The following is a 22,609-nucleotide window of genomic DNA, read 5'->3' as shown; positions in this document are numbered from 1 at the left end:
TCCTCTCTCAGCGTGCAGCTTAACTGTTATTTTAAGAGGTTTGGTTGCTTCTCAGAGTCGTGCTGTGCTCAAAAACAAAGGTGGTAATCCTTTGTTGTCAACATTTTTAACCGTTTCCATCAAAACACGCCATCTGATTGTCTCCATGAAGACTAAAAAAGCTCTTCACATCTCAGTTGGTGGATTATACGATGACTATCAGGAGAAAGACGTTCCTGCTGAGCATTTTAGATGTAATTTTTTTTTCAGGGATTTAAGCATATTTGCTCATGAGCGTCACTGTATTGGGATGAGCTACAACTGCTACCTTTGGACAACAGTCAGTCACATGAAAACACTGTATTTTATAGTTATTGTAGAAGCACGGGGAGAGGAAAAACACAAGTAAATCTGTTACAGGTTTCCCCAATATAATAGATTAATTCCAGATTTTGAGGGCTGTCTCCTCAGAGAGTTGAATCATCAGTTGAAGGGCAGTAGTCTGACATGTTTCATACAGTCACCGACGCTATAGCTGTGCTCATTGTTGATGACTACCTTTTCATAATTAGTAGCTAGTTGCACAAGTTCCTCAGAATAGGAGTGGTGCAACTAGTCAGGCTTATAAAGTTTAGACATCACCTCTTTTCAAAGTACTTCTGTCAACTACAGTCGTGACTCAATAATTTGACTCTTAACAATCCAAAAACCTTTTTAGGAAACCCATAGAAAATAGTCTTAACATACCAACAGCCTTGGATTCCAACTCTGACATGACATTTTATGTCACAAATAAGGATAACAGTGTATTATCTGACTGAACAATCCCACAGATTGGCTACGTTCAGACTGCAGGACTTAATGCTCAGTTTGGATTTTTTTTTGTGAAATCAGATTTTTTTTTTTTTTTTTTGCGAGTTCGTTCACATTTCCAGTTAAATGCAACTTGTATGTGATCTTCTGTGTGAACTTCATACGACCCAAAAGTGCCCCGCATGCGCAGAAGAGGGCACAACGATGTCACACGCAGCGAGCGTGCTCAGTGCTTGCAGAGGAGTGGCGCTGCTGCTGCTGTTACCGCTGCCGCTGCCACCGATGGTCGAAACAGAACTGTGACCGCTAACTAAACCGGCATCAGCAGCCAAGTACTGCCTGTGCATTCCAGCCACTTCCACCCTGTCAGAGCGGTCCCCCGGGGTGGGAGTGGTCCCCCAAGCACGCTAGATATTTGGATATTCATCATTAATTGGGCCTGAATATCCAGAGACCAGAAAGTGCTATTGGGATCAGCCCAACTGGTTATTATAACAACTATGAACAATGAATATTAACAACAAATGAGCCTTCAAGCATCAAGCCTTCCTTGTATCTCGACCTCCGTCTTGACAATCCGACAGCCTTGCTATCCAACATAAAAGAAAGTATTACATTTAGTGTCGGATTATCGAGTCACGACTGTACTCCATGAAACGCAAACATTGTCACAGAGCGAAGGTTTTCTATAAAAATGTGAGAAACGCTGTTATAAACCCTCTTATGAAAAAAGATAGCGAAGCCTGACCACTCTGACGAGGACAGCATTGATTAAAAGTAGATATAGAAGTTGAACGATAATGAACTGAAATAAATGAATGAATGAGTGTGCAAATTACTGAAGAACAATGTTTTCTCAGACTACAGATAAGAGTACTTCATCCAGGATCAGGCACGTTTTAGGTCAAGCTTTAATTTCAGTGGATGTTAAGGGTCTCTTGACCAGCCAGTAAGCGTGGCAGCTCTAGAGCAGGTAGAAAAAAATGCTGCTATTAACACTTTATCTTGTATAGGTTCAGTCGGTTGTCTGGACTGTTGGGTGACATCACTAATCTTCAGCGCTAAAACGTGGCACAATTCGTCCTTCACAGTGTCTTCACCGCTCGTTTCTTCCACAGCTCCACAGTGCTGTCGAGTAGCAGATCAACATGTGTCTGAAGGGTTTATTCAGAGGTAATCTCAGTGGAACACAGTGCTCAAGTGGTGAAAACACTAAGGGCAGTGACAGCACATATATAGTGGATTTTCTCAGTTTATTGGTTCTATTGCCACCTTGTTTATTTGCTACGAGCAAGCATACGGGCCTTGTATTGCCATTTTCACACAGTAAGGTGACCTGGCAATGCATTAAGGCAGGTCTGCGGCTCCACTCCAGATCCAGTTGGACACGCTAAGCCCTCTACGGCTCACCAGAGATCTCTAAATTACTGCTTTTCACGACCAGAAAAGCACCTCACATGTTTGAGGAGAGGCTTTTTTTCTTTGTTTGCTCTTATGTTTTTCCGTCTCAACCGTAACTGCACACACAGAAAATGCTTGTACATCTGATATCATTCCTTGTGCAAGCCGATACTCTTTGCTGTTAAAAGCACGTGTAGGCAGCACAAGAGTATTACTTCATGTTTTATCCAGTGAGGAAAATATACGCTCACACTCTGAAAGGTATGAGAGTGAGTAACCTTGGCACAAGATACTCGAGAGGCTTAAGGTTAATACTAAACTGCTGTAATCCATTTTTTGGTTGGTTTCAGAGCAGAGATAGCAATGGTTCAGCATGTACCTGTCAGTACTAAATGATTGCTTATTTCCTGCCAGAGAGGGGGGGTGGGGTGGAGTAATAGCAAGCAGCTGCCTCAGCTGGACCTTACCTTTCCTTTCTGTCAGCCTGCTGTTCTCCCAAGCTAGCCTGCATGCCAGAACGCCTACTTATGCTCAAGTCCTTTACTGCTTGTTGGAGATACCAACTGCTGTAGGTGGCGTGTAATCGGCGCTGGACGAAGCTCGATCCACCTTGATGTGCGATAACTTCTCGTTGGAGCGCCGGACAAAACATCACGAGCAAATGAAAAGCATCATTGTTTGTCCAGCGAGCTCGCTCAGCGCCTACTGCTTATGACAATCCCTTTTTATTCTTCCTACTGTGGCTTTCTTCTGTGATTAGCTAAATGCCCCATCGATCCACTGAGTTGAGGCCCCCGAAGCGAGGGAGCCGTATTTATCACACAGTGAGTGGAGCATGCAGGATGTTGCACTGGCTGTCGCTCTTTCATTGGAAAACGATAAACATAAATCTGTGGAATGCGTTCGCGTGATATAAGTCTACGCCGGACCGGAGTAAGGCAGGGAGAGGGAAAAAAGGCCTGATGTGCTTCGCTTTCCTCAGGCAGTAGAATTAGAAAGCCTGAGCTCTGTGGGGTTTGCTGACATTTGAGGAAAAAAAAGCCCACCTTCAGCAAAGGCAGACTTGCAAATCAGTGTCACAAGTGCAGGATTGGTGCTTTAAAATGGGAGTAAGGATGTGAGAGCTTCCGAGGAGCCCCCTCAGCAATGCAGAGGGACTTTGGATAGGGCAAGGCTTCTCCCCGTGAATCACAGCTAATTAACGAAGTAATTAAGATCAGAATCTCTGCTCAGAAAAGGTCTCCGAATTGTCTATACATTCAAATAGGCCATCAAACGGAAACTCCCGTCCATTCATGAAGGGGGTAAATTAAAGCGTTCAGACCCTCTCCTCTCTATTATCCCCGCCGTGTGTCACACAAGGGACATCTGTTGAAAAGAGCAAGGCAATGTTACGGTGAGTTAAAGCCCTCTCCGCTCCATCAGAAGCACTGTTCATAATGCATTCGCTATACACATTTCAACTTGAGTGAATTTATTTCAATAAATAATGTCACTCCAAGGACACGCTTCGATCTTTCCATAGCGGCCATGCTGACTGTAAGCCACACTATACTGTTATCTCATCCCTCTTGTGGCAAATGATAGATTAACAAACAGTTTATAAACAGGGCACTGAGCATGCCTGCAGTTTTATCATCTCTGCACACTGCCAAAATAACCTCCTCTCTTTGTGATGGATGTATTTTCCAGGTTTATTCTGCTACGACAAGCTGCAAGAATATCTGTGGGTACGGACATAATGTTAGGGCTTACAGGGAATTTCATATAGTGGGCACAGAGTGGATACGATTTATGGCTGGGATTAAGTCCAGTGGGGTTTTTTCCTGGTAGGCGCTATTTAGGTGCTGCTATCATCTACTGTGTTGACTCTCTGAATGCACCATCTTTTCCCTGAGCTGCTCCTGAATGCTTGGCGGGACTAGAGGGAAGAGCTGCAGTGCTCTCTGAACGCTCTGTGTATCGGTCAGTGGCTGAATGGTCGACTTCCACAAAGGAGTCGTCGTCCATCATGTTTTCATTTCGGTTACCGCTGAAGTCAGTTTTGAAAAACGGGCCTAATGCGGGAGTTTGAGCTGGCAGTGTGGCACTAGGGATGGAAATGTTGCATTACCTCTGTCCGGTGCTGCACACGTTTTTCTGTTAACGACTATTGGAGTGATACCAGCAGTTCACGGCACCGAGTGGATGAATCCGAATGATTCTGTGAGCTTTTCTTCTGATGCCACCACTAAGTTGAAGCTTATTTAGGCCTTGTCCACACATAGCAGCGTTTTTATTAAACCAAATATCCTCCCTCATACACAGCACCTCGTTTTTAGAAAAAGAAAAAACATTTATCCACACCTAACTGCATAAGTGTGTTGTTAAGCACATTCATAAGCTGCCAAACCTTTAGGTGGCAGTAGTTCCCAAATCCTATCCAATCAGATTAAGCTTCCATCTCTCGACGTCGTAAAATAACCATCCTTAACGTCATCCTTCTCCTGTGTTCTTGTACATGGAGCAGTATCTGGGCTTGTAAAAACACGCAAGCAAAAAGCGCCTGGACAAGAGACACAGTTTTGAGGGCATCCACACTGTTTCCAAATGTAAACTAAGGTCGCACATGTGCCGTAAGGACATATTTTGTCGCAGGCAGTGACGTTTCAAAACTTAAAACCCCGGTTATTGACGTCCACATACAGACGCATAAACAGAGGATTCGCAAATCTTCACTTTGGTCGGAGGTTTTTGAAAGGATCATTTTTAATGCCGTAAATCTGTGCTTTCATGTGGATGACAGGAAAAAATCATAGAAAAATATCCTCGTATTGTGAGATACCCTGCTACGTGTGGACAAGGCCTTAGTTTATGTAGAGCATCGTCTTCGCCAGAGCACATTAAAACTGTTGGTGGCACATGGAACTATTCATTTGTCAGCAGTCTGTATTTATACATGCACTTATTATAAAATTAGACCTGTAGTGACTGGTCAAGTTATCAGATAGGCAACTGGCAGAAAATGAGTCAGCAGCTATTTTCAAAGTCAGAAAATTGTTATATTTAAAAGCAATAATGTCAATCAGTTACTGTTTCCAGCTTCCCAAATGAAATAATTTGATGTTTTCCTCACCGTCTGCCATACACCACACTAAACTGAATATCTTTGGGTAGTGGATTGTTGGTCAGACATAACAGGACATGAGAAAACCCTTCTTGTGCAGCAGACAGTTCTCACTATTTTCTGATTGATTAATCACTTAGACCCATGGTTTGTTCACTGTGGAGGCCACACAGGACAGTGATTGCTTTAAACATGTTTATTTAAACCTGTAGACAGTACTATTGTATGAGTTTGATTGCAGGTAAGATCTGTTTGAATCATTAACTAATCTCTAAAACTTGTGAAAAATAGCCAATAGCATTGCCCAGAGCTCAAGGGGATATCTTCAGATGTGTCCAGGGGTGTCGAATCCTGGTCCTCGAGGGCCGCAATCCTGCATGTTTTAGATGTTTCCCTCTTCCAACACACCTGATTGAAATGATCAGCTCATCATCAAGCTCTGCAGAAGCCTGATAACGATCCGGATCATTTGAATCAGGTGTGTTGGAAGAGGGAAACATCTAAAACATGCAGGACTGTGGCCCTCCAGGACCAGGATTCGACACCCGTGTTTTGTCCCAAAGTTGAGCGTATTCAGTTAACTATCAGGTAACATTTATGAAATGGATGGACTGAAACAACTCGTCGTTTTTTTAAGAGTTGCAGCTTATTATTTTGTCTCGCCTTTGGACAGAATATTTTTGAAAACATGATACATAATTAAGAGATGAAGAAATGTGTGTTCTTCAGCAGAAATCTAGCTGTGGAAATCAGCCCTATTTACGAAACCTTTACTTCTTATTGGGGTTTGTTGTGTTTTCAAGGTATGGTTGTGCAGGGTTTTAACTTGAATTATTAAATTAGTCAGATATATCTCCATAATTGATAATACTGTAGGGTCTTGACTGTACTATTTAAAGGTGAATTTGTATTTTATATAGTTTGGAAGGGTTTAACAGTAATATTTAATATACTCGCATCATAAATCCAACTGTAGGGTCTTAACCTTCATATATAACCTTGTTAGGTTCATTTGCTATGCCAGTCTTATTTTTCACTGTCGTTGTAAATATGCTATTTAAATAATGGTGATTTGACTTGAATCTAGAACTGCTAAATGTCATAGCCAAACTTTGGACCTCAGCGTCTGATGTGGTCACGATGAAGAAACCATCGCACGGCTGCTGGTTTTCCTGTCGACTCTCAGTCTTGTCTTCGGTCACAGGACGGTGCAGGAATAGATCTCCTACAGTAGGTTTTACCGGTTGATTAGTGCTCTCTGCTCAGGCTACAAAGCAAACCCCTGTTTCCTGAGCTGTCTTGTGCAATTTGTGCTGAGCCCAGTGTAGTGCCAGAACATTTCCACTTATGTTTCACCTCAGTCTACACAGTATACTGTGCTGAAAGACACACCGGGTCAAGTCAGTGATGGGGAAATTAAAGCAGAGTCTATGTTGAGTTAGAGGCCACTACCTTTTTTTCTAGTGCTTTTCTTGTATCACATTTGAGTCCTGGGTCCTCGCACATGAACCTACGGAGCACTGGTGTAGGTAGAGACCAGGCTCACAAAAGCAAGAAAGTGTTACTTTCAAGAGACGGAAACTGGTTCTTTTCAGGTTCATAAAAAAACCACCATGTGAACTGACTAAATTTAGCATTCGTAAAAATCTAGTTTGCCTATAAATGCCCACAAATGCTCCCTTTCAGGTTACAGTACAAACTCGTCACATAACCTAAATCACTTCCTCTTCTCTTTCCTCTCAGCCTGGAAGGGGTTACTCTCCATGTTTCCTGTCCAATTCCCACAGCGCCAGCTACGTTCTGATTGCTTTCTTGATGTTAAACATTCCCAGGCTCCTATAACCTTCTAGCCTGCCTCCTCCGTCCAAGAGCCGTCCCAGGTGAACGAGTGGGCGAACCTCCTGTTTTTAAGGATAAAATCTGCACAATTTTTTTTTTTTCTCACAGGGGGTGGGAGATACGGGGACTGGAGGAGCAGAGAGCTGTGCGATGGGAAAGCATTCTTTCTTTGCATTCCGTTTAGCTTGTGTAAGGCTGTGGGAAAGCATGTTTTCCCAACCAAGGTCCATTTAAGACGGTGTTTCTAGTGAAATATGGCTGAATTAAAGCTGAAGGTTCGGTTGTGGAAGAACATTGCGCAACTTGTACGGTAGAATCAGTGACTTCGCGTGTTGCGTCAATACTTTTCCAACTTATTTTCTGAACCTCGAGGTCAACGTGTGCTTCCCTCTCAAACGTCATCCCTTCGTGTTTTTTTCTTCCATGACTCCTTCCCACTCACTTCCTTCCCTCTCGAGACACCTGATCGACGGCTGAGTTATGTTATCTCCTCTGAGTCAGTGCAGCCGTCACATCAGTCATAAAACAAACGGGATCCAGATTGTACTAACATGCCTGCGTGGAGGCTGCAGTGTGGATGTGACCCAGGAGCAGAGCTGGGCCAAGCTGGACTATATTTAGCCCAGCGATGCTCAGGCTAATTGCCCTCCCAGGCCTAATCATTTCCAGGCTCTGCAGCTCACAAACGACTGAAGGGGAGGCCAAACACCCACTAACCTCATGTTAAAGGGATGTCAGCATCAATGGGCCTGTCAGAGTGCTCCGCAGACAAGACAAATTAGCACAATATGCTTCCTCCTCATATGCTATTAGATGTTCTATACGCAGATTGATTTGAAAGGTCCAGTTTTGCTGTCTGCTGTGGTGTATTAATTGAATATGTTTTCCTGCTACTGCATCAGTAATGTGAAGAGTCTTGGCAGCATCCTCTACAGGCGACATTGCAAGGTTGTCTTCAGTTCATGCCCAGTATTCAGGCCCGCATGAGCAGCCTCTTGTGAATGGTAAATCCCTCCGCCGCTGCCTCCTACAGCCAGCTTAGCTCCTCCATGTGGGCCTAACCTGGGCCCAAAAGAGTAATGCTCCAGCGCCTCCACCCCGCTCCACTCGCCTCAGTTGTAATGTGGCGTTGGTGGAAAAGTTTACTTTTGGGTGCTTTGTTCTCACCACCCCCCTGCTCGAGTTCCTGTACGTGTCGAGTTATGCCGCTTCCTGTGCGGTTCCTGTCCCTGGGACATGCCCCGGTTAAACGCAGGGCATGTGATGGTCCGGGTCAAGAGGTGGGGGTTTTGTGGTGAGGGCATGGAAGGATGAACAGGTTGGATCACCTCACGCTTGCCTGGTAGTCGGCTCCAAGCTTCCTTCCTGGTCTATTTCCCAAAGGCATGATGGGAGATGGGAGTTTTCCAAGGACTGTTCCATTTTGCACACCTGGGGTTCGACCAGGTGGTTTGCCAGTGATGAAAATGATAATATCATACATGTTAATGGGCTGTTACTGAAAGGGAGCACATTTGCAGCAGAGGAGTGACAAAGTACAAACCTGATCGGAGTGGATGACTAGGCTTCTCCCTATTCACTGCCAGCACAGGGCTTCTTATGCTTTGATGAGCTTGAAATTAATGACACCGCTGAGCACCTATAGGGTTTTGGAGCAACATGTCAGGCAGAGAATGTGTTTTATGAGGATGGAGCTCCAGAGATGTTGAGAATCTACGACAATAATTATTGAAGCTGTCGTGAAAAGCTCATAGAAGTTCATTAGTTTGTGTCGGGTCGTGATTTCAATCTTTTCTGTGCTTTTGTTAACCAGTAAACCCTTAATTAAGCGTGATTAGTACTTAATCGAGGCTGATGGGATATTTTTACTGCTGCAGTTTTGAGTGTAGTTTTATCTTTTGTGAGTCCCCCAGCTTTATAGAAATGCAATGCTGTCATCACACCAACACAGTAATAAGATTTGTGTTGTTGTCCTCACCATCATCATTCATCCTTATAAAATTCTGCCCTCGTTTTGCTGATAGACCATCTTTAGCATTTCAACTTGTCTCTAATTCAAGCACATTGAGTGTCTCACCGTCTCCTCCACAATCTGACAATGTCTGCGCAGGATATTTGGAAACAATGTGGCTCCTGTCAAAGAGATTTGGCGTGATAAAAACAAGCTCGCTAGGATTATCTGGGCTGTGTGTGATTGTTAGATTCTTGAGGCTACTTTGACTGTATTGACTATAGAATCACTGTGCATCAGTGGTGTTTGTTATTCACTCAGTCTAACCTATAGGGAGTAGAAGGATGGAGGAGTTATTCTTTAAATCGGAACAGAGCAACACATTTTTGAGTATTTTAATCCAACTGAGGATAAGTGACTCACTCACTCTCATAACCAAACTGTTGTGTGGTTGAGCAGATTCTAATTAGGCCTGACATAGAAGAGTTGTCTTTAAGGTTGAAATCTGAGTTTGCCTTCTCAAAAAACTCTCCTCCATATCTTGTAGGCCGTAGGCTGGTCTGTCAAAAGGTGAACTCAGAGCCAGAGGCAGAGAGGGAAGGAGAGAAAGAATAAGTGAACTGTGTTTGTCAGCTTTTTAAACCCTGAAATTGATTCTTCTTCTGCGCTCTTTATTCTAATGACAAGCTAATCCCCCTCTCCTGTTTCCCTCTGTTATAAATAGAGCCTCTTATTTCCCCGCTCCGCTGTGCGCTGCTTCTGAAAATTAGCACTCATGATGAGTCTGCGCTCTCAGCAATCAATTTGCCACACTAAGTCCCTCCAAAAAGGTTACCTGTGGCAACTGAGCCTCGGTCACGTAACTTTGAATTTGCCTCTCCTGCCAATTTTTATTCAGCTAATTAAATAAATGGCTTCGTCTAGAGAGTCAGCTGAATGAAATGTCAAAATATTGATGTTGAATAGTTACAAGATTTCAGGGCATTTGTCATAGGGAGAGGGATAGCGGCTGGTGGAAGTGGTGCACAGGGATGAGGGGGCGTGTCGGCCTCGGGGCTACTTTAATGATATTAGTAGAGATCTGCTTATTTATGAGGCTGTAAGTTATTCATGCTCAGCACGGACTATCCATCACAACTACGTCGGTTCACTGTAGCTTGCTACACTCACACAGCTAAGAAGTGCAGTAGCAGAGTATCTGATAATCACATACTTTATTTGTGCACTATTTATTATTTAGTCATTCAGATCATGATGCTGGAGTAAAATGCTGGTAATTAGCCTGCCAGTTCTACTTTTAACCAAGTGCTGCGACGCAAACAAACTGTTTTGTTCCCTTTTCCCACCTCGCCTCTTACTTATCCTTAATGTCTGAGGTTTTGAGGAATGCCGCCTGCTGTTTTTTTGTGTAGCAGTTTAGCTGTTTTTGCCTCCCACCTGCCTGTTTCTCTTGCTCCCTCTAACAGGTTCAGTATGTTTGGAATGAACTGGTTCCTACGATGTGTCTGACCATGTCTAAAGGCAAAAGTGTTTATAGCTGTTCTCAATGTCCACAGTTGAAGGTGGTGCAGAAAGCCTGCTCCAGGCATCATCCCACTGCCGCCCCAGTCTCCCTCCAAGAGCTCTGTGTCTTTTGTGTGTCTTTGTATGCTTGATGCAGTGAATCACAGAGATGGAAATAAAGGCAGCAGTATACTCCGAGAACAGAAGTGCTTGTCGGATGGTTGCACAGCATCTGAACCTTGTTTTTTTTTTGTGCTACTTTGCGTCTGAGCACCCAATAAGGAGATCCAGCTTAGGAGACATACCCTCCATACCTGTGAAGAGACCCCCCCATGTTTGGCATATCTGCAAGGATTTCCATGACAGGCTAAAGTCATAAAGTGAAACTGGATATGTAACCTTCTAATATCGTCTTGTGAAGCTATAAATACTGGATGTTTCTTTGTCAACATTGTCCCTTCTAGGAATTTGTAGTGTCCTATTCTGCACATGCGCTAAATTAGATTGTGTATTTCAGCTTCTTTTTTTTTTTTTTTGCATACATTTTCTTGTTCAGCTCAACTGCAGTAAGAGCAGATGAGGTTTACCTCTTGCCCCGGTTCTCAGAAGGCAACATTAAGAAACCACAGGGAAATCTGGGTTTTAGGTCATGGAAGTGGTTCAACCCTGTTATGAAAAATCATGGGGAATTTGCAATATTGATTCAGTGACAAAATCTTACTTGCAAGTGATAATCTCATTTCTTCTCTCGTGACATTGGATGACACAAGAGTGCATTTGTTGTTTTGCTCTTTTGATGACTGCGGACCCCTGGTGATAATTGCCTTATATTGTACTGTAAAATGCGTCCTTGGAATTGGAAAGGACACACACACACACACACACACACACACACACACACACCACCTTATTGTGTCCATTTGTGTGCTGAAGTTGGCGGCGGGGCCGGTCTGCGGTGTGTCTGGCAGGCTGCGGGGTCTCTGGGATGCTCTGATAGCGTTTGTTCCTTTGAGGCCCCAGCATGTTGTGGATAACGACACCAGCCTCGTCCAGAGTGTGATCTCAGGCCAGCTCGAAATGATCCAACGTTTCAGCAGCCAGGACCGGGGCAGAATAAAGATACAGCCGTGGATGATTGGTTGAGCACATCATCCGACATGTAACACAGGTTTGATAGGTGATAGCACCCCGTCCTCACTGCTCTGCTCTTTTCTGGCACACATCGACGTCTGCATGCGCCCTCGGAGAACGAGCCCACCCTTCTCGTCTCCTCTTGATCTCCCCCCACAGTTCCTCTCTGTTCTTTCTGTGTCTCTCCCCCCGAAACAGTCTTTCTTCTTCGCCTTCTCCCCTCCCAGTTCCTCGTCAGATCCACAGGGCCAGATTTTTATCACTTTTCTGCGAGTCCTGCGAGGGGAACCTTGAGGGTCTCAGTGGGATCAATTTAAAAGGGAAGCGCTTGTCTCTCCTCCTCTCCTTGGCCCTCTCGGCTGATTGGGTCCGCTCGCCAGGAACTTGCAGGCTTTTGATCTCAGCCACCCCCGTCATCGCCCCCACCCCTGCTCGAAGTTTTTGTCGGAGCTTGGCTCTAAAAAAAAAATTCTGTTCCACTTTCTGAGAAATGTGGGCCCCATCCCCTTTTCTCTGCACCTGTGAGAGACGGAGTAACAGTTTTGTAAACCCACTGGGTGGTACTAACAATCTATGGCGTGATTGACTTCTCTTTGAAGATGTGAGAGCGATCTATCTCTTCAGGTGGAGGTACACCAAAGAGGACCTGTGGTCCTCGGGCAGCTTGCTTGAACAACTGGTGAGAAGTTGCTGGGAGCTGCAATGCATTATTCAGAGCGTGAGGAACAACCCTCTCTGTTAGGAGGAGGAGAAAGGTACGAGGTGGTGCCTGCGAGCGTTCCCATGCTGAGCTTTGTGTTGAAGTCGCATTTCTCTTTGTACGACATGAAGGAACAGTGACCCTGCAGCAAAGGGACTACCATAGACTGCAACAGCCATCCAGGGAGCGCTGTGTCCAGGGTTTGATGTTTTTGTTGGAAACACAGAGCGCTGTTGAGGGTGAATCTGGTTCATTACAGCCTCGGTCTTATTTTAGTAGCTTTGGCCATCATTTCTTCTGGTTTTTGCTAAAATTGTTCTCACCACAGTGTGTAATCGAGAACACAGTAACAGTGCCACAATAAATTGCGATGGGGCAAGAAACACAAGCAGTCATATGATAAACACTTGAGCTTTGCCAACATTTTTTCTGTACTTTGCTTCTGCTTTGTATTGCTTCGAAAGGAGTGGTTATCATCAGGATTTTATAGATATTTATCAATGCAGTAATTCATAAGTGACTTCTCTTTACTTCTTTTTGGCAACTGTCTTTAATTTCTGACAAAATTCATAAGAGTCTGGTTGGTTTCACCTTTAAAGTCTTCAAGAGTTTATCGCATTTTAAGATGCATGCAGCTTTTTTGGGCGTATCATTTCCATTCATCCTGTCATGGCAGTGCCACAGCAGTCCCTGGTGTCGCGTTTCCTTCCATGATAATTATGCTAATGAGCGCCACACAGTGTGGTGTATATTCAAGAAGAAGAAGGCAGTGGTAACAGACCAGCTGTGGGACTGGGAGTGACTGCAGGTACTGCAGTTAAAAATGTCTCGATTCAAGATGTTTGTTATCTACTCAAGTTTGGCACATCTTTCATACAGCCTCCGTTACTGTCAGGTTTGTTGTCAGAAAGACAATGCAACCTGGATTTAGTTTTGTCAAATCTACTAACCAACTGATGTTTTGTGGTTTCATTGAAGAGTACAAGGCTGAGAACTGACCTGAGGGCTACCATGACCAAAGTTTTGAATGACTGATCTGTACTTCAAATTTTATACCCAGTTGGTGTCAGTATTAGAAATGCTGCTCACATTTATGGAGACAATCATAAATAAAGTGTTGTGATTGTAATAAAATGCAGTTAACCGTCAAATGCTGAAGTATAGCTCAGCTTCTGCAGCATTGAGTTAAATTTCTTCTGGTGATTCTGTGAGTTTGTTGTGTAATATAACTGGTTTGCTGAGGGCAGGACAGTAGAATCGCTCTTGTCAGTGTTTGGATAGAAGCCAGACCCCGTCACCCTCCTCCTCTTCATCCTCCTCCTCCTCTGTCTCCTGCCAGGTCACTGGGGGTCAAACCAGAGTTTTTCTTGTCCTACCTCTCTGACCTCTCATCTCTTGGGAAAACTCCAGTCACGACTCAGGATTAAAATTCCTGATAAATTTAGCCAAACCAGGCCACAAGTTTGTGCGCTTTTTTTTTTCATTTTTTTTTTCAGGCCATATCGCAAGAACATTATCTTATTTCTCGCCAGATGGATGGAGTTTCTGAGCTGCAGAGAGAAAAGACCTGGAAGTTTGAGGTGGCTCCGTTGTGAGCGTCTGTCGCTGTAAAGTAATGCACCCCTTATTTCCAGGGCTCTTGGGTCTCTCGGTGATGACATCATCAGTATACTTGTGCACTAATTGAGGTTTAATGCTAGAGTAGAGAGAGAAGGGCTGTAATTTTCCCGCCCCGGCCTGGAATAGAGACGACAGCTTTTCATGTGGTCTAGGCTAATTTAGGCTGCAGTGCTGCAGCTGTGGGACACCTCACACTTTTGTCCTTCTCATTTTGCTCGAAGATTAGAAAAATATGGAAAAGCAGCTTGTTTATAAAGCAAGATAAAGGACTTTGGCTTTGCCCAAGTTTAGACATACAGGAGAATTTATGGTATGGAGCATAAGTCAATAAACGATTGATGAGATTTTAGAACAGTTCTCGTCCAACAAAACACTGACATGGAAATTGGACTTTTAAAAAGTTTTGGTAATAGCTTTTCCAGAGCCTGTTGCAAAACCACCAAAGCTTTTAAGTCAGCTTTGAAGAAATAATCTATTCTCCTCCCCACCTCTGCCTATGAGCTGCACTCATTCTGAATGTTAAACAACACAACACTGCATGGTTTGTGTAGGCCCAGGTAGAAGGAGAGAGAAGAGGCAGCTATGATACGCAGAATGGCATGCAGGATGTCATTAAATTTAGTGTATTGTACGTCCACAGAGCCTGGACATAATGACATCCATCGTGTCGACTAGGCAAACACACAGATACACATGCACACAGACACAAACAAGGGGCCGTACCTGCTCTTTATCCCATCCGCCATATCAGGGCCTGTATAAACATCAGGAGTGTTTGAAGTGGAAAGCCTTAATCAAGTGTAATCACTGACATCGTGAGGTGGTTTCTGCCCTGAGAGGGGAGGGGCAGAGCAGACCGGGGCATACCGGCGAGGCCTGCTGAGACACCTGCAGCAGGAGACCCAGCAGACGCTGAGCAGTGCTCAGCCTCACTGACAGATACATTCTGTGTCGAGGGACAGCTTAGTGTTGCCTTCAATCCTGAAAGCCATATGACAGAATCATCCATCCATTATCTATACATTGTTTAATCCTCACTAGGGTCGCGGGGGGACTGGAGCCAGCCGACTTAGGGCGAAGGCAGGGGACACCCTGGACAGGTTGCCAGTCCATCGCAGGGCCACACTTAGAGACAGACAACCAAGCACACTCACATTCACACCTACGGACAATTACAATCACCAGTTAACCTCAACATGTTTTTGGACTGTGTGGGAAGAAGCCGGAGAACCCGGAGAGAACCCACGCTGCACAGGAAGAACATGCAAACTCCACGCAGAAAGATTCCGGTGCCCCCACCGGGACGCGAACCAGCAACCTTCTTGCTGCGAGGCAACAGTGCTATGACAGAATCAGATAAATGCTAGAACCTGAAACAAATTGTAGGCACCCTTGTAGTTTGTCCATACATTAAGCTGTGATTGTGTTTTCATTTTTGTAAAGCTACTAAGTTGTTTATGTGAATGTGTATTTGGATCACACATTAACGCAGGACCTTGTACAAGACTATGAGGCAACCAGCCAGTGTGGGAAAAATTGCCAGGTGTCACGCCCACCGGTGGAAAAAATTAATGTAATGTGATGTAAAAGCCCAAAATTTGGTAAACCCTGGAACATTCTGTTGGACGGCTGTGGCTCAGGTGGTTGAGCGAGTCGGTCAATGATCGGTTTGATTACACCCTGTAACCTGTATCATGGACAAGACACTTCACCCACCTTGCCTGAATGGATTGTTGAAGTGGTGGTCAGAGCGGCCGTAGGCGCAGAATGGCAGCCACGCCTCTGTCAGTCTGCCCCAGGGCGGCTGTGGCTACGGTCGTAGCTACCACCACCGGAATGAATGATTGACATTGTATAGCATCTTTGAGTGCCTAGAAAAGCGCTCCACAAATCTGATCAATTATTTTTAATGTTCTGTGTGCCACCGATCTTAATCGTTGTATGTTGTAATGAGTTTGCCCACCCAATTATGTACATGCAGGCAATTATTGTTCAGGAGAATTAGGTTGTTTTTGCTTTTTTTTTTTTTTCGCCCACACAGTCTGGAAATAGCTTTTATTATTATTAAACTTTTTTTCAGAGAGAATCATTAGACCCTACTTACTATTTTTTTTAAAATTATTTATTGATATATTAACTATCTACAGTTTTCTTTTTGGTGGCTTCTTTCCAGTGATTTTTCTCTGCAGTAAACCTGTTCAGGTTTATTACTTTGTTAAACACCAAGCTGAGGAAAATTACTCAGTGACGGGACAACCAAATATGTTGGAAAAACATATATAGGCTATTTAATCGTACATGTTACTGCTAGAGGTTTCATTACATCTTTTTCAGGCAGCTAACACAAGTTTGCATAATTAATCGATGGCAAAAAATCTAAACGTGTTTGAGGACATTTTAAATGTTAAAACTCAGCGTGTGACAACATTTCCTCATATCACATAGATCTGCCAGCCTGTATTTTAGTGCATGTGTGATGCATCATAAAGACGGCTCCGTTGTAGAAAAGTGCATTGTAAATAAAGATAATTCATTCATTAGGTCCATAAACGTCCTGGTGGCACATATAGCAAAGGCAGCGCTCTCTGTGGACTTTTTAATGCATGCTGTGCAGTCGTCAAGTTAATGCCAGCAGTGTTATCTGAAGTAGCCGGTTTAATGAGGATGTTGCCTGTCTGTGCAATCAGTGCAGTTTTTAATGTTTTGTGATCAATTATATTGGTAATATTTGTCACGCGCTACACACGACTCTTGGCTCTTTCCTCAGCAGCCTCTCAGCTGAGCGTTCATATAGAGCATGTAGGCGATGTTGGTGTTGTTTTGAAGACGAGTCTAGCGGTCATAAAAATTGCACGCCGAAGGAATTGCACCTTGTTGGTCAAAACTGTTTTATTAGAATCAAAAATTAATGTAATAAAACAGCCAGCTGGACCTAAATGAATAGTTTGACTGGCAGCCAGCCCTGTTAAGCCCATCCCATCTAACTCTGCAGGCCTTGACCGGCGCTGCTTTACTTTTCTTATAGGTGATGCAGGTTTGCATGTGTAGAACTGGTTGATAATCCCCCCATGTAGTGAATCTGCAACCCGCAAATGCAAAACTTGTAAGTTACAAGCCCCTTCCATGACATGCTTTGTATTGTAAAATAGCAAATTACGTCTGCACACATATTTCATGACACTGTGTGAAAAATGTTTATTTCATTCAATTGTCTCATGTCATTCTCTTGGAGCCCTCACTGAGAAATTCTCAGTGATAAAACTGAAATACAGCAGCAGCAGCAGCAGCAGCACATGTATAAACTCAAACAGAAGCTTTTTGGCAGCGCGATGCTGTGATCAGCCCTCATATGGAGGAGGCTGTGAGTGAGAATGAAAATAAGCAGGAGATGTCATTGCACATTGCGTATCAGTGCCTCGGTAATGTACTGTGGCCTCGGGGTGTGATTTAGAAATGAAAGAGTGTTTTGTGATTAACTCTCAGCACATGCATGCACACATACACACACTGATCCTATTGTACCAGTCGGGTCTAGCTGGCCTCTGCCCGGGCCAAAGCCTGTTAACTCCAATTCAGAGCATAGAGGCTGGTAATGAGCACTGTCAGAGTTGACATAACAACCTCCCGCTCTGGGGCTGAACACTGGAGTCAGAGAGAGGCAGAGAGAGAGAGAGAGAGAGAGAGAGCAGGTCGGTCTGTGCAGGGCTGATCCTGGGATCTGTAAATTCACTATTGAAATTCCCAGTCTGATTCAGCTGTGGTTTGGCCTGATATCTGGAAATTTTAGCCCGACTGGCAGTCAGAGCTCACCAAAGACAGTCTAGCTCTGGCCTTTAATGTGCGGTGGTAGAGAAAAGGTAGTCTGATTTCTTATAATTTCTTTTAAAATATAAGCTTCCTTCCCTGCAAACTGCCCTCACTGGGTTTGGTGATCTGAGCAGAGGTTGAAGTTCCAGGTAAATCGCGTTAACTGAAGGACTGCTCTTACTTTTAATTCCCCCATACCTGGAAAGAATTACAATATACTTTGAAGCTTAGTAGTGAAGCGTTCTTGGGGTATTTAGCTATAAGAAATTAAGTTTTCTTTGAATGCAGCTTGGTTTCTGACATCGCAGAGGTGAAACTAAGGCGTCTTTCCCTTAACGTAATCTTCAATATTAATGTAAATGGTGCCTCTGTGTGCAGCTATGGATACTTATTGTACACCCTAATTCAGCCTAAATAAATGTCTTTTTTAGCCATGCTATGGATACGTTCTGCAGACATTAGGTGCTCTTTACTGTCATGCATTTGTTCTCAAGGTTAATATCCACAACAGTGGTTTTGTTGAAGATAAGCATTTTTCTCTCCGTCCCCATCCCGGCTCATTAGAATCAGCTTGTTTAGAGTGGATGACTTGCTGTGTTGTCTGATTTGAGTTCAGGCAGCACAAAAAACAGCCCCCACATTCCAGCATCGCGTGTCCTCGGCTCCCATTTCTCAATAATTTATCCAGACAACTAGAATGATTATTCTATGAATATGCACTAAAAATTCCTTTCTTGTGCTCTTTCTCTCTAAGTTTGTGTATGTCAGTGTGTGCCAGAGAATGTGTGCATGTGAGCAAATGTGTAGCTGTGTGTATGCAGCTCTTTTCCGCCTGAAACAAAGGAGGTGTCAGGGCGAATTAGCCCCCCTACGACTGAACGCCCAGAGAGCTTAGAGATGCACCACAGGTTCTGCTGAGTCGCACATGAGCCGCGGTGTCTGCCTCTTCCCCTCTGCTTCCCCTCCTTTGCCCCCCGCCGCCCTCACCCCCTCTCCACTCCTGAGTTGCTCTAACAAGGTTGTTGGAAGAGGATAAGGCGTGTTAAATGAATAATTTACACAGAAGAGCGCTCCTTATTTATTTAATACAGCTGGATCTGACTGAGTGGGCAGCCTGCGTCCCCAACTGCCGAGACACTGTTGGCTAAACGAGCACTCGCTCAGCTTAATGGAGGGCCGAAGCGACAGGCATTTAGAGAGAGCAAGGGACTGCAAAAGAGAGAGTTTGTTGATATTGTGTGTGTGCAGGTGTGTGTGTGTGTGTGTGTGTAGGTGTGTGTGCTGGTGAAACAGGCCATGCAGAGCCTTGCTAGTGTGTAAACCATGTCGCTGCTGCATGCGCAGTCGTCACACCATGTTATTCTTTATACGTTGGCAGATAACATGAGAGGTCCTCTCACCTATTTCCTGAAATATATGGAATATATTAATGCTCCTCTGAAGAAAAGCAGTTTGAACATCATCTTTTTGGTGCTTCTCTATGACCTCTCAAACTAGTTAGTGTTAAACTAATACATAAGACGTGAGATAAATGATCATATGAACACATGAAGTAAAACATATTGGGAAAACATGTATTCTAAAATAACTTCATATATTAATAAAGCTCAATTCATTATTATAAATGCATCTTCAACACCATTTTTATGTTATATTTTATGTTAATATTCAAAATGCTGTTTTTCCCGTAACTACTTGTGACTTATAATGCCCATACCCCCACCGTTCAATCAGTCACATTCGCCCTCAGCTTCCCAACAGTCTGACTAATTTCCAGCTTGCGAGCTACTTTCCTTGAGCTTTAAAAACACAGCAACCTTCCAGACAGGAGTCCAGCTGACCTGGGCTGGCTCCGCTATAGAAGGTGGTGGCAGTCGTCCATTCTCCCTATTCACTCCTGTCTCCCCTCTGGCTTCCATCTTGTTTGGTTTACTTGTACTTAGGTTTTGCTTTTATTTTGTGAAATACACATCTTTAGTTACACCTCATGTGTGGTCTCCCCTCCATTGCCCACCCCTGAGCCAGGTGGGGACAAACACCAAAGAGAAACACGCTTACCTTACTGCTGAGTAATGGTCCATAAGACAGAAGCCAACCCAGGTGACTAGCTTGTCAGCCAGGTAGCATGTGTAGCCTTGTTAAGGTACATAAAAGGAAGGGTTATTTATTACACATAGTTACTTTGGTAATGTTGCTTTAGCTCGTGGTTAGCTAACTGGTAAGACTTGTATCAGTGGCTGAAAGTTGGGTGGGGGACACTGATGTCAACTTTAATATAGGGATGCACGATATAATGGTGACAACATCAGCATCAGTCGATATTTGTGTTTTTTCCAATATATCGGTATCGGTCCGACAAACAAATTTAGCCGACGTGAAAAACCAATGATTCTCTAACATTAGCGCCTTCGTCTCTACATTTGATATTGCTGCTTTTTCACAGATGTTTTTACTTAAATGGTCCTGGACTATAATGTTAAATATGTTAAAATTTAAATATGTTTTACTTTTGTTACGTCATAAAGAAGCCTATGTGGTCTAGTTTGGTATGGACTTCTTCTGAATACTTTCTCACAGTGCTTACTTATACTCATTTTTCGGTGTGAACAAAATTTGAATATTGACATCGATAATATCGGTCATCGGCGATATCAGAAATCTTAATATTGGATATCGGTATCGGCCAGAAATTTAAATATCATGCCTCACTACTTTAATAGTTTTAATAATTTATTACATTATTTCACACTTTCATTCAGCTATTACTGAATCCCCTGTAGCCAACATTCACTTAAAATGAAGGCACTTTTCATCTGAACAGGGCTGAACTACAGGCTGTGTTCTGAAAATATAGGCAGTAAAGTACATAGTATCGTACCAGAGTCACTATTTTTTCCCCAGTATTGGCAGCACCTGTCCCTTAATCAGGACTGTGCTGTTTCTGTAGAGATGCAGGACTTCATATTGCAGTGATCAATAAGCTTACAGTAAGAGAAAATAGTGACAAAGGAGTAAAAACGTCTAGAAATAATTTGGGGTTCAGAGGGTTAATATTGAACGCTTTGACCCTCTATAATAATCGTCCATAAAATCAGTTACAGTGTTTGTTGTTGTTGTTTTTCTGAACAATTTTAGTGAAAGGCTTAATGTGTGATGTCTCCACAGGGGGCGTTGGAGAGGGGGGGACAGGACCACAACCCGGGCACCATCCAGAGAGAGGAGCAAGGGAGCAGCTGAGGAGGAAGGGATCATCCAATCGGTAAACACTTTGGGTGGTTGTTTTGAGATAAGATAAACTTTATTGATCTCTTGTAGAGAAGATAAGATGAGAACAGATAGCTTTAATCAAACCTTAGACACTATACCTACTGTACTCAGGAGCAGCATTAGGAATACTAAATGTGAGGTACTTGATACTGCATCAACATAAATAATGAAGATATTGACACAAAATAGTCACAAGGAAGAAGTTAAAATTTTGAATCAGAAATTTCACCGTTGGGTGGTGGCTTGAGCGTCTTGCTTTACGTTCTGTCATTATTTTTGCACACACAGGAGGAGACATTAGAGTGAAGGTATCTGTTTGTTCTGTAACAAAGGCAAGATGAGAAACAGTCAGCCTTGTTCCATAATTAAACATGAGCCCTCATTCTGGTACTGAAGACAGGGAATAAAGAACGCTCCGACCATTCAGGTTAAGACCAAAATCCTTGAAATCCTCACTCTGACATCTGGGTAGGTCTCTGTGTTCCCGTGGACGGAGGCAGCCCTACTCAGCAGGAGCGATACATCGCCACAGTTCCTCTGTGAGTGTGTGTGTGTCTCCCCGGAGAATGAAATCCCACAGCTCACACTGACCTCATTATAAAAATAGCTCATCTATCTAGCCATCACATTTCCCTCTATTTCCCCTCTCCTCCAGTCTCTTAGATATACGGTGATCCTCCCTACCTTCCACTCTCTCATCTCTCCATCAGTGTTTGTGCCAGACTTAATGTGAGATTAAAAGCTTATGCAAGTCCTTGTAACGGCAAGGTTTCCCCTGCCCCTGTCATTACCAATCTGGCCCTAATCTGAGATGTCTTTTAATCATGAAACATCCCTGAGCATCGTTAAAGATTGCGTTTACATGATCTGTTAACATTGTCTCTTGGTAAAGCAGTGTCTGCGAGCCATTTTTTCCATAGTGTCTCCTCTCTTTTCTTCTACCTGGTCCACTGCCTTTCTTTACCTCCTCTGCAAGTGGAGCGAAATCCTCCCCATTAGAGTGAACAGCGCACACGTCTGGTTAATTTAACAGCAGCATCAGTGATCATTACGGTCCAAGGCTGGCTTTGATCCTGCCAGACAGCATTTGCTGCGGTTTTAATAACCCAACAAAGACACCTTAGCAGATGCTCAATTTCTAGACTCTAGACAAAGACTGAGACCAAGTGACATTTTTAAAGAGTTTATTTAGCCAGATAACGGCAACAGAGCATTCACAGTTTGTTTTTTTTTCAGTTAAATCCAGCTACGTTTAAAGACTTTGTCACTCTTGAAAGATTTTCATTCAAGCACAGTATCATGAGCCACTGAGCCACTCGACTGGAGCAGCTCAGGCTACTACAGCAATAATAATTAGAATACAAATGATTACAAATAACCGTGTTGTACAGTTTTCAGAAATGTGTGCATCCACAGTCATCTAGAGGGCAACATCGCTGGATTTTGTTTGAAAAAGACAAACATTTCGTTGCATTGAACACCCACAGAATGG

At 43.6% G+C, this 22,609-nt stretch overlaps 1 protein-coding gene across 3 annotated transcripts in view; it reads left to right on the top strand.

The window, feature by feature from the left end:
- The window catches only part of znf438 (zinc finger protein 438), a 65,639-nt gene that overhangs the window by 24,461 nt on the left and 18,569 nt on the right, over positions 1-22,609 (top strand). For all 3 annotated transcript variants that reach the window (XM_008302116.1, XM_008302117.1, XM_008302115.1), the window contains one exon: positions 21,016-21,109. The gene's annotated coding sequence lies outside the window, so the exon portion shown is untranslated. The remainder of the gene's footprint in view (positions 1-21,015; positions 21,110-22,609) is intronic.

The sequence above is a fragment of the Stegastes partitus genome, unplaced genomic scaffold (genome assembly GCF_000690725.1).
Source record: "Stegastes partitus isolate 25-593 unplaced genomic scaffold, Stegastes_partitus-1.0.2 Scaffold1760, whole genome shotgun sequence".
NCBI lineage: Eukaryota > Metazoa > Chordata > Actinopteri > Pomacentridae > Stegastes > Stegastes partitus.
Note: the sequence above shows the minus strand (reverse complement) of the source record. Positions and strands in the feature narration are given on the sequence as shown.